This window comes from Eleginops maclovinus, chromosome 20 (assembly GCF_036324505.1).
Source record: "Eleginops maclovinus isolate JMC-PN-2008 ecotype Puerto Natales chromosome 20, JC_Emac_rtc_rv5, whole genome shotgun sequence".
NCBI lineage: Eukaryota > Metazoa > Chordata > Actinopteri > Perciformes > Eleginopidae > Eleginops > Eleginops maclovinus.
In genome coordinates, this window is record NC_086368.1 from 26,424,707 (window position 1) to 26,436,826 (window position 12,120).

General features: G+C 40.5%; 1 protein-coding gene across 9 annotated transcripts in view; it reads right to left on the bottom strand.

Annotated features, from left to right (window-relative positions):
• Positions 1-12,120, bottom strand: part of foxp1b (forkhead box P1b) — a 187,828-nt gene that overhangs the window by 160,689 nt on the left and 15,019 nt on the right. For all 9 annotated transcript variants that reach the window (XM_063910559.1, XM_063910560.1, XM_063910570.1 and 6 more), the window contains one exon: positions 4,674-4,751. The gene's annotated coding sequence lies outside the window, so the exon portion shown is untranslated. The remainder of the gene's footprint in view (positions 1-4,673; positions 4,752-12,120) is intronic.

Below are 12,120 nucleotides of genomic sequence, written 5' to 3' on the forward strand. Positions count from 1 at the left end.
TAAATGATTTTTTTAATGTTTTTATTGTGTTCTCTAAAATACTGACAATTATTTTCTGTGTTGGAATTCAACACACACTGGAATGGCTGCCATACATGTAGAGATAAACATTTAGGAACATTTGTAGTGGTCTCTTAATTTTTCCGGAGCTGTATAAAAGCTCTTTATTTTTCTCACACTGGCTGTGTTGCAGCACCTCTTTCCACCCTCTGTCTGAAACCAGAAGCCCAGTCTGCTCTGATTTTTTAGCTGCATAGAGATGTCCCGCCCCTTAGCCTGTCACGTGCAATGTGTTCGAGCATTAGTCAATCGAAGCACGAGTGTTACAACGTGATGTATTGTTACAAAATAAAACAAAGGAATCCAATGGAGGCGTTTCAGGAATGGGAACTTGGGAATTGTAGCATTTCCATGCACAAAAACCTACATAACACACTATAGGAAAGGGAAAATCCCCAAAGCATAACTCAACATATTCTTTATGATAAATAGCAAATTGTCACTTAACTGGGTTAAAGTAAGGGCATCCCCAGCCCTAACAGTTTATTCTGTACACAGTGTGTGTTAAAAACAGCTGCAATATTTAATTATAAGCCGTTTACTTCTCCAACAGTGATGACATTCTGCATGTAAACGATGCAATGTGACTTCTATTCAATTCCATCAAAACAAGATCTGGGTAAAAAGGAGAAGGGACGTAACACCAGAATAAATTCAGTCTCCGTGTAAAGCATTATGGATACAAAAAGTTGTAAAATAGAGCCTGGCTGTTTGAATCAGGAAGATATGATAACTGTTATTATTTTCCAACCAAATTGGCAGTTAAGATAGGCACTTCACGCAAAGTCATTCATGGAAAAAAAATAAAACAGTGGGGCTCGAGCAACAGATAAAAACAAAAGCCAAAGTGTGTGAAGAGCTTTTCAGTCTCTCAGCAGTCAGAAACAGGCTGCGTAAGAAGTGCGCGTTTCTTCTGCACAGCTCTTATTTATTCTATTATTTGTGCCATCTTGATCCTCTCTTCCCCTCTTTGCCTGAGGAAAGGCTCATTGGCCAGACACGTCACGTTAAAGAGCAGCGTCTCACTGAGCATGTCAAAACCTGCCCGGAGGGGGTGTGAGTGTGTTTATGTTTTATCCTCAGGACCCCCGATTGTTGTTCATTTCCTGCACCAAGACTAAATAAGCACATAAAAGGCCAAAATGTGCTCTTCCTCGGCCACATCGCGGCACTTTTCCGCACAAGTGGCTGGCCACGGATAATTATACAATTAAAACAATTTTCCGCATCTATTTGTCAGCCGGATCTAATTCACCACTGGAATGACACTAATGGAGTTTTTCTGTCTCTCCCTCACCAAGCACAGCAAGGAAAACCGAGAGGGACGGAGTTGTGTTTGTTTAGCAGGATGTTGGTGGATGAAGTTGAGCCCTGGCAGTTTTTATATGACGACCCACAGGTCAGCAGGGAAATGGGAGGTTCATTTGATTGTTGGTTCAAATTAACCCCCGGGTGAGGAGAAAAGAAGAACCGGAGTGACCCTCTTATTTTCTGAGACAACACTGGCTTCGACCGAGGCTGACATTAATAATTCATCGTGACAAAATGCATTACCAGGGAGGCTCAATGTGAGAGGAAGAGCTGACAGAAAAACAGTCACATTAGGGCCGCCATATGGAGTGCACTGGGGATCATACCACGCTGTGAAGCAAGCCTACATGAAGTTAGCCGGGGGTTGAGGCAAATATTCATAGTGGCCAAACGGTGGTACTACAACTACACTGGAAAAAAACGTAACGGAGCAGATTGGAGGCGGGACTTAAAGGGGCCCTATTCTTCTTTTTGGGGTTTTTCCCTTTTCTGTAGTGTGTTGTTTAGGTTTTAATGCATGTAAATGGTCTGCAAAGGCTCAAATCCAAAGTTCCCATCACAGTTTGTCTCCAACACTCTCCGCCTCCATTGGACTCCTTTGTTCACGTAACATAATGACATCACTAGGTAACTAGCACTTGTATTAGCTTGTGCTCCAACACTTTGTACATGATAAGCTAAGGGGCGGGACATGTCTAAGCGATTGACCAATCACAATAGAACTATCCAATCAGAGCTAAAAGCTTGGTAAAGCTCGGTAGCAGCAAGAAAAACGTCTAATATTACGGTTTAAATTAACAAGCATTCATAGTGAATTTTAAGTCTATTTTCTGGTCTGAAGAGAAGATAGTGTCATGTAGCACAGCACAGGGTGTGTGAGGGAAACAAACAGGGGAGGATTTAGCCAAACTTTGACCTGGATATCCTGCTATGTCCTTCCACCCAGCATGCAAAGGGAACTCGAATAGGAACCACTCCTAAACAAGTTCAAGGGGAAATGCTTGCATGGCGCGGCTGCGTCCTCTCCTAACCAGCAGAGAGCTTTATGTTTATGAGTTCTGCTGATGGGGATGCGCACATCCATTAGATACAAGTCCGCCTATAGAGAAGGGGCTCTGGTATTAACCCACAAGCAAGTGCCCCATCAGCAGATAGGAAAAAGCTGCCTTTTATGGCAACGGATCACAGACTCAAGCCATCAGCCGCAAAGCCCACAAATGAGGCGTTAAGTGTAGTGGCGGGGCAGCAGAGAGATATGACCCTCTGCTCAGCCACGCATGAATCTGCCCTCTGCCTCCTTCCCTTTCTCTCCGTCTTGCTCTCTACCACTCCCTCTCTACCCCCTACACAAATAAAAAAGAATCAAAGCATGCTTAACTGCCACAAAATAACAACTGTCACCTGCAGCAGAATTCATTAAAGCATCGGTAACGTCGCAGCCGTGTAATGTCATTTTTATAATTGAATATTAATTCTTATTACGCTATATTTGGGAGGGATTCCTAATGGACGTTTTCTGTAATTAATTGCCAGATAGAGGCAGGGCCAAGTTAAAAAACATAACCTGACGTCGAGATTGGGGAAAGAGAGTGCGGCGAGGCGGCCTGCTGGGAAGGTTTCATCATTGCGCCTGACCCCCCCTGCTGCTGGCAATGGCAGGAGATGGGGGGTGGGTGGGGGGGGGTTGGGAGATAGACTCCTCTTCACAGTTAGAGATTTAATTGCACGCAGATTCCATTACCTCTGCACAAATGTCACATTCTCTTCTGATCAGGGGGCACGGCAGCCACTGGCAAGCAGCCAGACTGTAGTGCAGAAAGTGCTCAGCCAATCAGTGCTCAGCGTGCGGACAGAGGTGAGCGGAGGGACAGGAAGACGACAGAACGAAGGAGATATTCAAAAACAAAAAGGAGAACACAAAGCTGCTGACGGTGCTACACTGTGATTGGGGGCAATGTGCTGGATTAACAGATTTAATTCAATTATTTCTTTAATGTCATTACTTTTATTAATACTATTAAATATTGGTTGCACTGATTCTCATATTAATACATTTTAAAGATATTAAACCTGCAAGATCATCTTAATAATATAACACAATGTCCTTAGAGTTTTTTACCTGAAAATTAATATAAAATATTAATTCAATTGTTAAAATATATTTAAAAAAAATACCCTCAGGCTTTAAAAATGTTAAAATGGATGTTTAGTACATTCACATAAAACCTAAGTAAAAAATATGGGTTCATTGTGTACTTTTAAGATGAGGATTTCCAAGTATTCTGGAAATGTACTCATTTTTATATAAAACATAACATTTTATTTCTCACGCAGATGGGCTGCAGCTACTTATTTTTATTTTAACTCGTATTTATCAATGGATGTACCAATCCTTATCCCATTTAACTATTCATCTCAGAAAAACAATGTCGATCAAAACTCAGAGGAGATGTTACAATGTGTTGACCAACCAACAAAACAAACAGAATGATATTCAGTTCTCACAGAACAATAACACAACCTGCATGAATGCATTTGAGAGAATTGATTATTTAAAAACAGACGCTGATTACTATTCAGTTGACAAGAAACAGAGGGATTGTAACAGTTTAAGCGACAAATATCCAGTTAACTAGCTGAACATGGAATTACTGCATGAAAATATAAATGAACGCAAATAAATGATATAAGATTTACATTTTTATTTAAAAGAGAGAGTCCAAATACACTTAATATTTGACAGCATTTTCAGACAGGTATTGTTCAGTTACAGCTAGAAAGGAAGAATGATACAGAGTGGATGGATCTATGTCAGGATGTACATGTAATAATATTATCCTACCGTTGTTTTAAGCTTATTAATATAACAACTCTCAGGAATTGGAGCCTCCATGAGATGGTTTAATGTGGCTCTGATTGGCTTAAAATGTGCAAACCTTTTTAAATCATTAAATGGTTTGATGTGATTTGTAGGTAGCAATTCAGAGGCCCCACAAACACTTCATTTATATAAAATAATGTGCAATATTGGTCAGTAAAATGGTAATTAGATATTTTCTCCACAACATTCAGCCCTATTTGGTACCATTTGTGTCCTTATTAGTCACATCAATGCGCTCTGGATGCAATAAAAGTGATGAAAAGCTCAGAATCGACTGTTGGGATCTGCTTCCAGCTTATTACGGCTCGATACAAATAAGCCTAATAGTCCAAACTAACGGTGTTGTGGAGTCCTTTCACAGACAAACAGCACACACACACACATTACTGTAGGAAATAAGAGACGTCTCAGTAACACATACCCCAATCACTGGTGCAGGACAGACTGGCACTCCATTCCTCCAATCAGAATCCAGCTCACAGTCTTCAGGGCAGGAGCACTGAGGACACAGAGAGACAGAGAGAGAGAGAGAGAGAGAGAGAGAGAGAGAGAGAGACAGAGAGAGAGAGAGAGGGAGACAGAGAGAGGGAGAGAGAAGAAGTAGAGAGAAGTAAGGAAGGGGGAAAAAACTACTATTACAAACAGGAAGTGAAAGGTGGGGAAAGCCCCTGATCTCATACAATGAGCCCACATGTACAGAGATGACATAAGAAGTGAAAAAAGTAAAAGTGATCGCCTTCAGCCACAAGTATTTCTTTGAGGCTGACGCACTGATTCCTGTTGGAATTGCCTGGCCTACATGCATTCAAATCCATAATTCTGGACACACACACACGTAAAATACTAGAGCTTCATTTCTCACCATAAAACAGTTAACATGTCACATGGTTGCCCTTTGATCTGTGGTAAGAGCTTGCTCGCATTACCCACATAAAAAACATGCTACATTCAAATAGCTGTGTCTGATGTCAACTGCGATCAAAACATCCAACCGCACACACTGTATTTGTTTCCACTCACTATGTAAGAAAGATTAGAAATATTAGTCATCGTTAACACTAAACTGATAACAACTCCATTACAACACGCTAACATGATGAGAATCTACTGATGCAAGAGATTCTCATTTTTACAGATTTTGAATCAATTCATAACTTCCAAAAATCTTTGTTTTGTATTTTTTTTCTCAAGGAAAATAAGCTAGATATTCCTCTGGATGAAAAGTAATCAGTTGTATCAAACATTTTTAGTGTGATCTGTCAAAACAAAAGGTCTAAATAACAGTGTTTTTGTAACTATTCATTTTTGAAATTAGCAAGTTTTTAAGAAATAAAAAAAGCAGCTTAATTATTTAACAGGAATCATTTTTGTATAGCTGTTTCTTTAAAATTATTCAAAGGTTTACAGTAAAATAAAATGGTTATTTGTAAAACAAACATGAATTAATGATCTTTTAGGCACCTTTAACACCAGGCAATTCAAAGTGCTTTGAAAACCATTAAAAGCATTAAGAATTATGGCATTTAAAAGCAGACATTGAAAAGCAAAGTGAATCAAATAAATAAAACAAGCTAATATAAAATAAAGATAGAATACATGAATAAAAGTTACAGTGCAGTTTCATTAAAAGCAGAGGCAAAAAGAAAAGTCTTCAGCCTAGATCCAAAACTAAGTTGCGGCGGACCTGCAGGATTCTGGGACTTTGTTCCAGATATTTGAAGCATAATAACTGAACGCAGCTTCTCCGTGTTTAGTTCTGACTCCTGGGACAGAAAGCAGACCCGTCCCAGAAGAAGTGAGAGTTCTGGATGGTTCATAATGAAGCAGGAGATCAGAAATGTATTTTGGCCCTAAACCATTCAATGCTTTATAAACCAGCAGCAGTATTTCAAATCAATTATTTGACAGACAGGAAGCCAGGGTAAAGACCTCAGAACGGGAGTGATGTGATCCATTTTCTAAGCCTTACAATGGTATAAAACCACCAGTCTGATTGTTCTGGAGACTGTATTCACATTGACCTATAAACCCAGCAGTGGTGTCATCATTAGTAAAAAAAAAAACTGCTTTTATTTATTATAACATGTTTTCTTTTTAAGATTAATGATATATGAAGCACAACTACAGAAACATCTGAAACCAAACTTTGTTTATTCAGAAAACCTGCTGTTGAGCGCAGAAGCATTCATCTGAGACCAAATAAACAAGTGGGAAGATGCTAATGACTTCCAGATAACGCTTCAGATCATGCAAATGAGGCAGCAGGATGGATGGCTTCTGGTTCTGTCGCTGTCACACGAGTTACGGCTGCATGTGTGGCTTGTTGCCCCGTGATATATGTGTGTATCACTTCTGCTGTTTAATGTGGCCGTGTCTCCAGCAGACGATTCCGCTGCCGGTTAATTGGCCTGCTGCTCTACGAGGAAGCGTGTCAAAAACTAAATCTATAACTCTGTTTTCTGGGTGTAGAGGTGTACTGTAAGCAGACACAACAAACCGCAGGCCAGACGTCCCAACTCCTCATAATTCACCAGAGTGGAATTCCACTAACCCCATTAGAGCGGACTGTTGTTTCCACAGCCCGGCCACATTCCTGGGCCTGCCGTCGACCCCATAAGACCCGTCTGATTGCTCCGTTGCATCCCTGTCATTACTTCCAAAAATATGTTGATCCCGAACAGACAACTGTCCTTTAGAGGAGTTATGGCGGTGCTATTGAAGCCCCTCAAAAGGAGTTATATTCAACCTAAGTAGGGTTTGGGTTTTTTCAGCCACAAGAGACAGATTTCAGTAGGGGTGACGGAGGGGATAACATGCCTAAATGGTGCTCAGGTGGGAATCAAACACGGGGCCGCCATGCCCCAGTATCTGGACCTCAAGTTCTACCAGATATCTGGAGCAATTGCTTTTAAAAAGGGGTCGCTGTTTAGCTTTTTTGGGCTCTCCCTTTCCTGTAGTGTGTTATGTAGGTTTTATTGGATGTCAATCGTCTGAAAAAGGCGGGAGTTTCTCTCCCCCACACTCCCCCCCGGCCTGAAACAACTCCATTGGACTCCTTTCTTTACTTCTGTAACATAGTGACATCACTATATAAAACTTGCGCTTCTATTGGCTAGCACTCCAACACATTGTATATCATAAACTATGAGGCAGGACATCTCTAAGCTGTTGACTAATCACAACAGAGCCGGCCAGCTAACCAAAAAGAGCAGACTGGGCTCTGGTTTCAGACAGAGGGTGAAAAGAGGTGCTGCAGCACAGGCAGTATGAGAAAAATAAAGAGCTTTCTGAACATTAAAGCATAGAGACATGTCCGAGGAGAGACACAAAATACAAATTATGAACCTGAACTTGAACATAAAAAGGCCGCTTCAAAATGACCCTCACTTTGAGATCTACAGAGTTCTGGTTGCCATGTCTGCCACAAAGAAATTACTCAAGTTTTACTCCATGGAAAGCATCAAAAAAGAGGTTTATGTGGAGTCTCACAAAAGGGATGTTAAAACAGCACTGGTGTGAACACTTAAGAGGTAGCTCTGATTTTAAAACTTTATTGCAAATTAACAAGCAGTAGGTTTTAAACCGTGGTTAGGTTTTACTGCGTAATTTGTCCATAAAAAGAAAAGACTAAACAACCAAACACTTGAAGAAATACTGCAAGCTAAGACGTGGACACGAGTGGAACTTTTCTGTTTTTTTACCTCCCGACTGTAAAGCTCTCTCACTTCGTGGGCCCTTTGCATGCCAGCTGCTCAACACTTGACTCACTCCTCTGGAAACATGTGGTTGTAATCCCCTCTTTTCACTCAAATTACAAACGGTGTCAGTTTCTGAGGAAACTTCACATCCAGCCACTTTGCAGCATGTGTGTTAATTGCCACTCATTGGTGAGTTACCAGGCAAAGTAGACAGGCGTTTGAAGCTGTCCATCCTTGTTGAGGGTTATGAGAGGGGTCGGAGATTAGGTGAAGCAAGGCATGGTTGGTGCGATGTGATTCAGTACGAGTCACATGCTGAACGGTTGTGGAAGCAGCATGAAAAAGATAGAAAGGCACCATTTGAGAAAACAAAACTTACAAGTCTGACCTTCCAGTTATGATTTGCTGCATATTGACAGCATAAAACAACTTTAACAATTAGAACTTAATTGTGTTTATTCATATCAGAGAAGAATCACAGAAAGTAGTAGTCTATCATTTGTATGTAAGCCTTCATGGAGTCACACATTTATGATAACTTAAACTTAATATCTATTTACATTTACCTGAAAGTATGTTTTTTACATCTTATTATCTCCCGCTCCTGCTTTTGGCAGCGACCTTTGGCATGAGCCACACATACCGACCGCTCAAGGCGCAAGAGGATGGTCTTGAAAGTTGCTTTATTAGTGGGTTTTTTTAAGAAATAACGCCAAAAACACACCAGGCAGCAGCGAAATGTGGCTCACCACAATCACTGCATTTTTCAGCGGCCAGGAAGCGTGTTTCAGACAGGAAAAAATACAACTCTAAGAAACCATTCCAGATTTTTGGTAAATCTTTATCTCAGCCATTCCAGTGTCTGATTAATTCCAACAGAGAAAACATTTCAGAGGTTTATAGAATACAATAACACATTTTTAAAATCATTTAACTCAAAGACATGTCTATAAATAATACAACAAGACAGAAAGATAATGCTGAAGTGGTCTCTTAATTCTTCCCGCGGCTGTATATTTGTAAGGACAGTCTGGTCTCTATGTTTTCAGTTAGGTATCTGAAATCAGGTCTGTGGTTAAAAATATTTTCAAGATTGTTCTACGACAAACGACATCAGTTAATACTGCATGTGTGAAGCTTTTCTGTTTACCAGAAAAGCTGTGGTTACTAACGAGTGACTAAATGAGCCGCTTTTAGCTTAGCAGTGGTGAAGCGCAGCAATGCAAATATGATGTAATGTGTTTAGAGCCTAAAGAAGAAACTATATAGAAAAATCCCTTTCGCATTTTGTCGAGGGAATGCTAGGCCAACTCTCAGATAATGCGTCAACAAACACTCGTCTATTTGGAATTTGCCCGAGCTATAAAACCATCATAAAAAAAGTGAATGTGAGAGTGGAAAAGCTATAGATGAATAAGAGATAGTATTCACAAAAGACTTCATCTGTAGTCTGTGAGATGTATCGACCACAAAGCTACAATATAGTCTAACTTACAATCCCCGGACAATAGTCGAGCCATTGATCAGCGACTGTGGGGACACTGGTGCTGAATCGGATCAATGGCTTGACCCATTAAGCCACAGCACTCCTCATCTTATAAGAGCTGCTGGCTGGGAACACCCACAGCTGACCCATGCTGCTAGGGACAATTACAAGAAAGTGGTCTTTCAGAGCCGACGCCCACTTGACCCGGTAGCGTAAAGACGTGGAGGAGATCCACATGATTTAAACTCCACCCCAAGACGTGCTGACAAGGTTAGAGGGTCAACGCAGACATTAACAGGTCAGTGTGTGGCCCACTTGGGAACAATTACTCCCAGTCACAGCTAAGTGGACACTTGATTGAACACGACGGAGGCAGGACACACTTCCCACAGATAACAATCCCCAGAGCAATTTAGGATAAAAAGCCCTTGTGATACAGCCTTTATGGGCAAAATTCATCTTCCTTTTCCCTTTTAAAAGAATGTGAGAGTGTGATAGAGAGCCATTCTCTCAAAGAGATGAGTCTCTCAAAGCATTACCATTCTGCCAGCAATACTAATAGCTGCTTATGACACAGAAACAATTACAAGGTGACTGGGAGGGAAAAAGCTAAACAATGGGACGAGCTGTTCAGACTTCTCTTTTTCATTCATGGGAAACCTCAGAAAAATGGTCTTTGACAGAACACTCATATTTTACAATCAGTCTCGAAACAACAGCAACAAAAACCAGAACCAGTGACACAAAGAATCCATACCACGATAAATCTGTCATCTGTAATCAACCGTGTGGGTGCTGCAGTTTTTTTTATGTTGTTTGACCTTTAACCCACTGACAGTTTGACCCCTCTCCCACCACAATGACTTAATAACTTTGCCTTGAACATCTGGCGTCTCGTGTGTGGACGGCAGCGCACACCCTCCTATCTCTGAGTGGTTTCATGTCACAACCCAACAACAAATAGTTTGTGTTTCATCATAATGTGTGGGTTGAACATGTACTGTAGAAGATAAAAACTAAAACCAGATGTTTTGGGGGTAGCTACTGCAGATAAAATAACAAACTTGGTAATGTGTATCTTTGTGTAAAATGCTCTTCGTACACAAATAGAGCTTATCGATTCGCGAACACATTTTCCCGGGACATTTGCATAAGCCCTGTTCTTGTTTGTGGTGTTGTTTCTGTTTTTTTTTCCTCCCTAGGGGCTTTGTTTATTTATTTCTCTACGTTGGAAAAATGAGTTTCACATTGTCCCTGGATGTACAGCGGTGGCTGGTGCTGCAGCTGTTGGTTGTTAGTGGCTGGAGATGACACAGTTCACCACTTCTACACAAGACAGCGAGAGCCAGGGACAGGACGAGCAGAGGAGGACGGCACAACGCAGAGAGAAGAAAATAGAAGAGAAGACTCTGCCTTTTCTTTAAAGTTACAAACCATGTTGTTCATCTTGGGCTTATCCTATTTGAGGACCTGCGCTGTATTCGCCTTAGCAAAAGGCAATGCATTTAGCTGACCTTTTTACCCAAAAGGGCGTACAATAAGTACATTCGACCGTGAGGAAACAAACTTAAAAAGAAAAGAATCCTGCATTAGGGTTAATAAGCTAAAGTATTGCAACCTTTCCAAGTGCTCTGTTCAGAATAGAGGTTTTGGGTTTTTTTGTATTAATTGGCCAAGTTTAGAGCAAGAGCTGGGTTTTCCAGTCTATGATGAAAGATTTGTAGACTTTCTTCTGTCCTGAAATCAGTTCTAATTTCAGATCTAATTTCTGAGCGTTACTTGGGTTCCACTCGCATTGATGGAGTTGTGTGCCTATTGGCCAATTCAGAGAAAAATGCTTTCGTCCCAAACTAAGACCTGCCAAGATCTACCCGAATGTTGTCGATAGATGTGACCGGTGCAACAACTCCATAACCTAGCTCATATGCTGTTTATTTGAATCCCAAACTAAAATACTTCTGGGCCTTTTGTTTTTTTAGGAAAAGTTCTTGGAATTAATGTAAAGCCCTGCAGCTTTGGGATCCAGAGACAGAATTTTACAAGAATGTAAATATACCCCCCATCGTTCTCTCTCTGGAATAGGACCGGGTTCACAAAGCGTTCTAAGAATAAAATGCTTCTTCAGTGCCACTTTCTTCTTAACTTTGCTCTTAAGACAAAACGTAAGAAGATTTGGTATTCATGAAGACATTCTTATCTTATCTTATGTTTTTTCTTAACTTTCTTCTTACGCTTTTTCCTAAAACAAAGTTCATAGATTTCTTCTCAAATTTCTTCACAACTTTAAGAGAAGCTCTCACCAGTCTGAAAACAGCTGCAGTGAAAAGGTAAGTCTTACTTGAACAACTTTGTATTACATTTATTTGATTTCATTAATATTTTGTTTAGAGTACTCTTGCATGAATGTAGCCTATCACATAAAGCATGTTTTGACAGTTGAGATATAACTGAAATGGGCCTTTCAGCCTGGGTCACATGTAGGCCTAGTCCTAGATTACACTACAAAGTACTCAGAAAGTAAATCAAGAAGGCAGTTGTTGTATTTGATGTATACTACTTAATTAATCATTATGAACCTGTTATTTAAGTAGGCCTACCATGTCCTTACTATTATTTCTTTTAGATGGACGTTCTTTGGGTAGCAGCTAGGGAGGAAAATCCACCAAGGCCTCTGGGAGACAGAA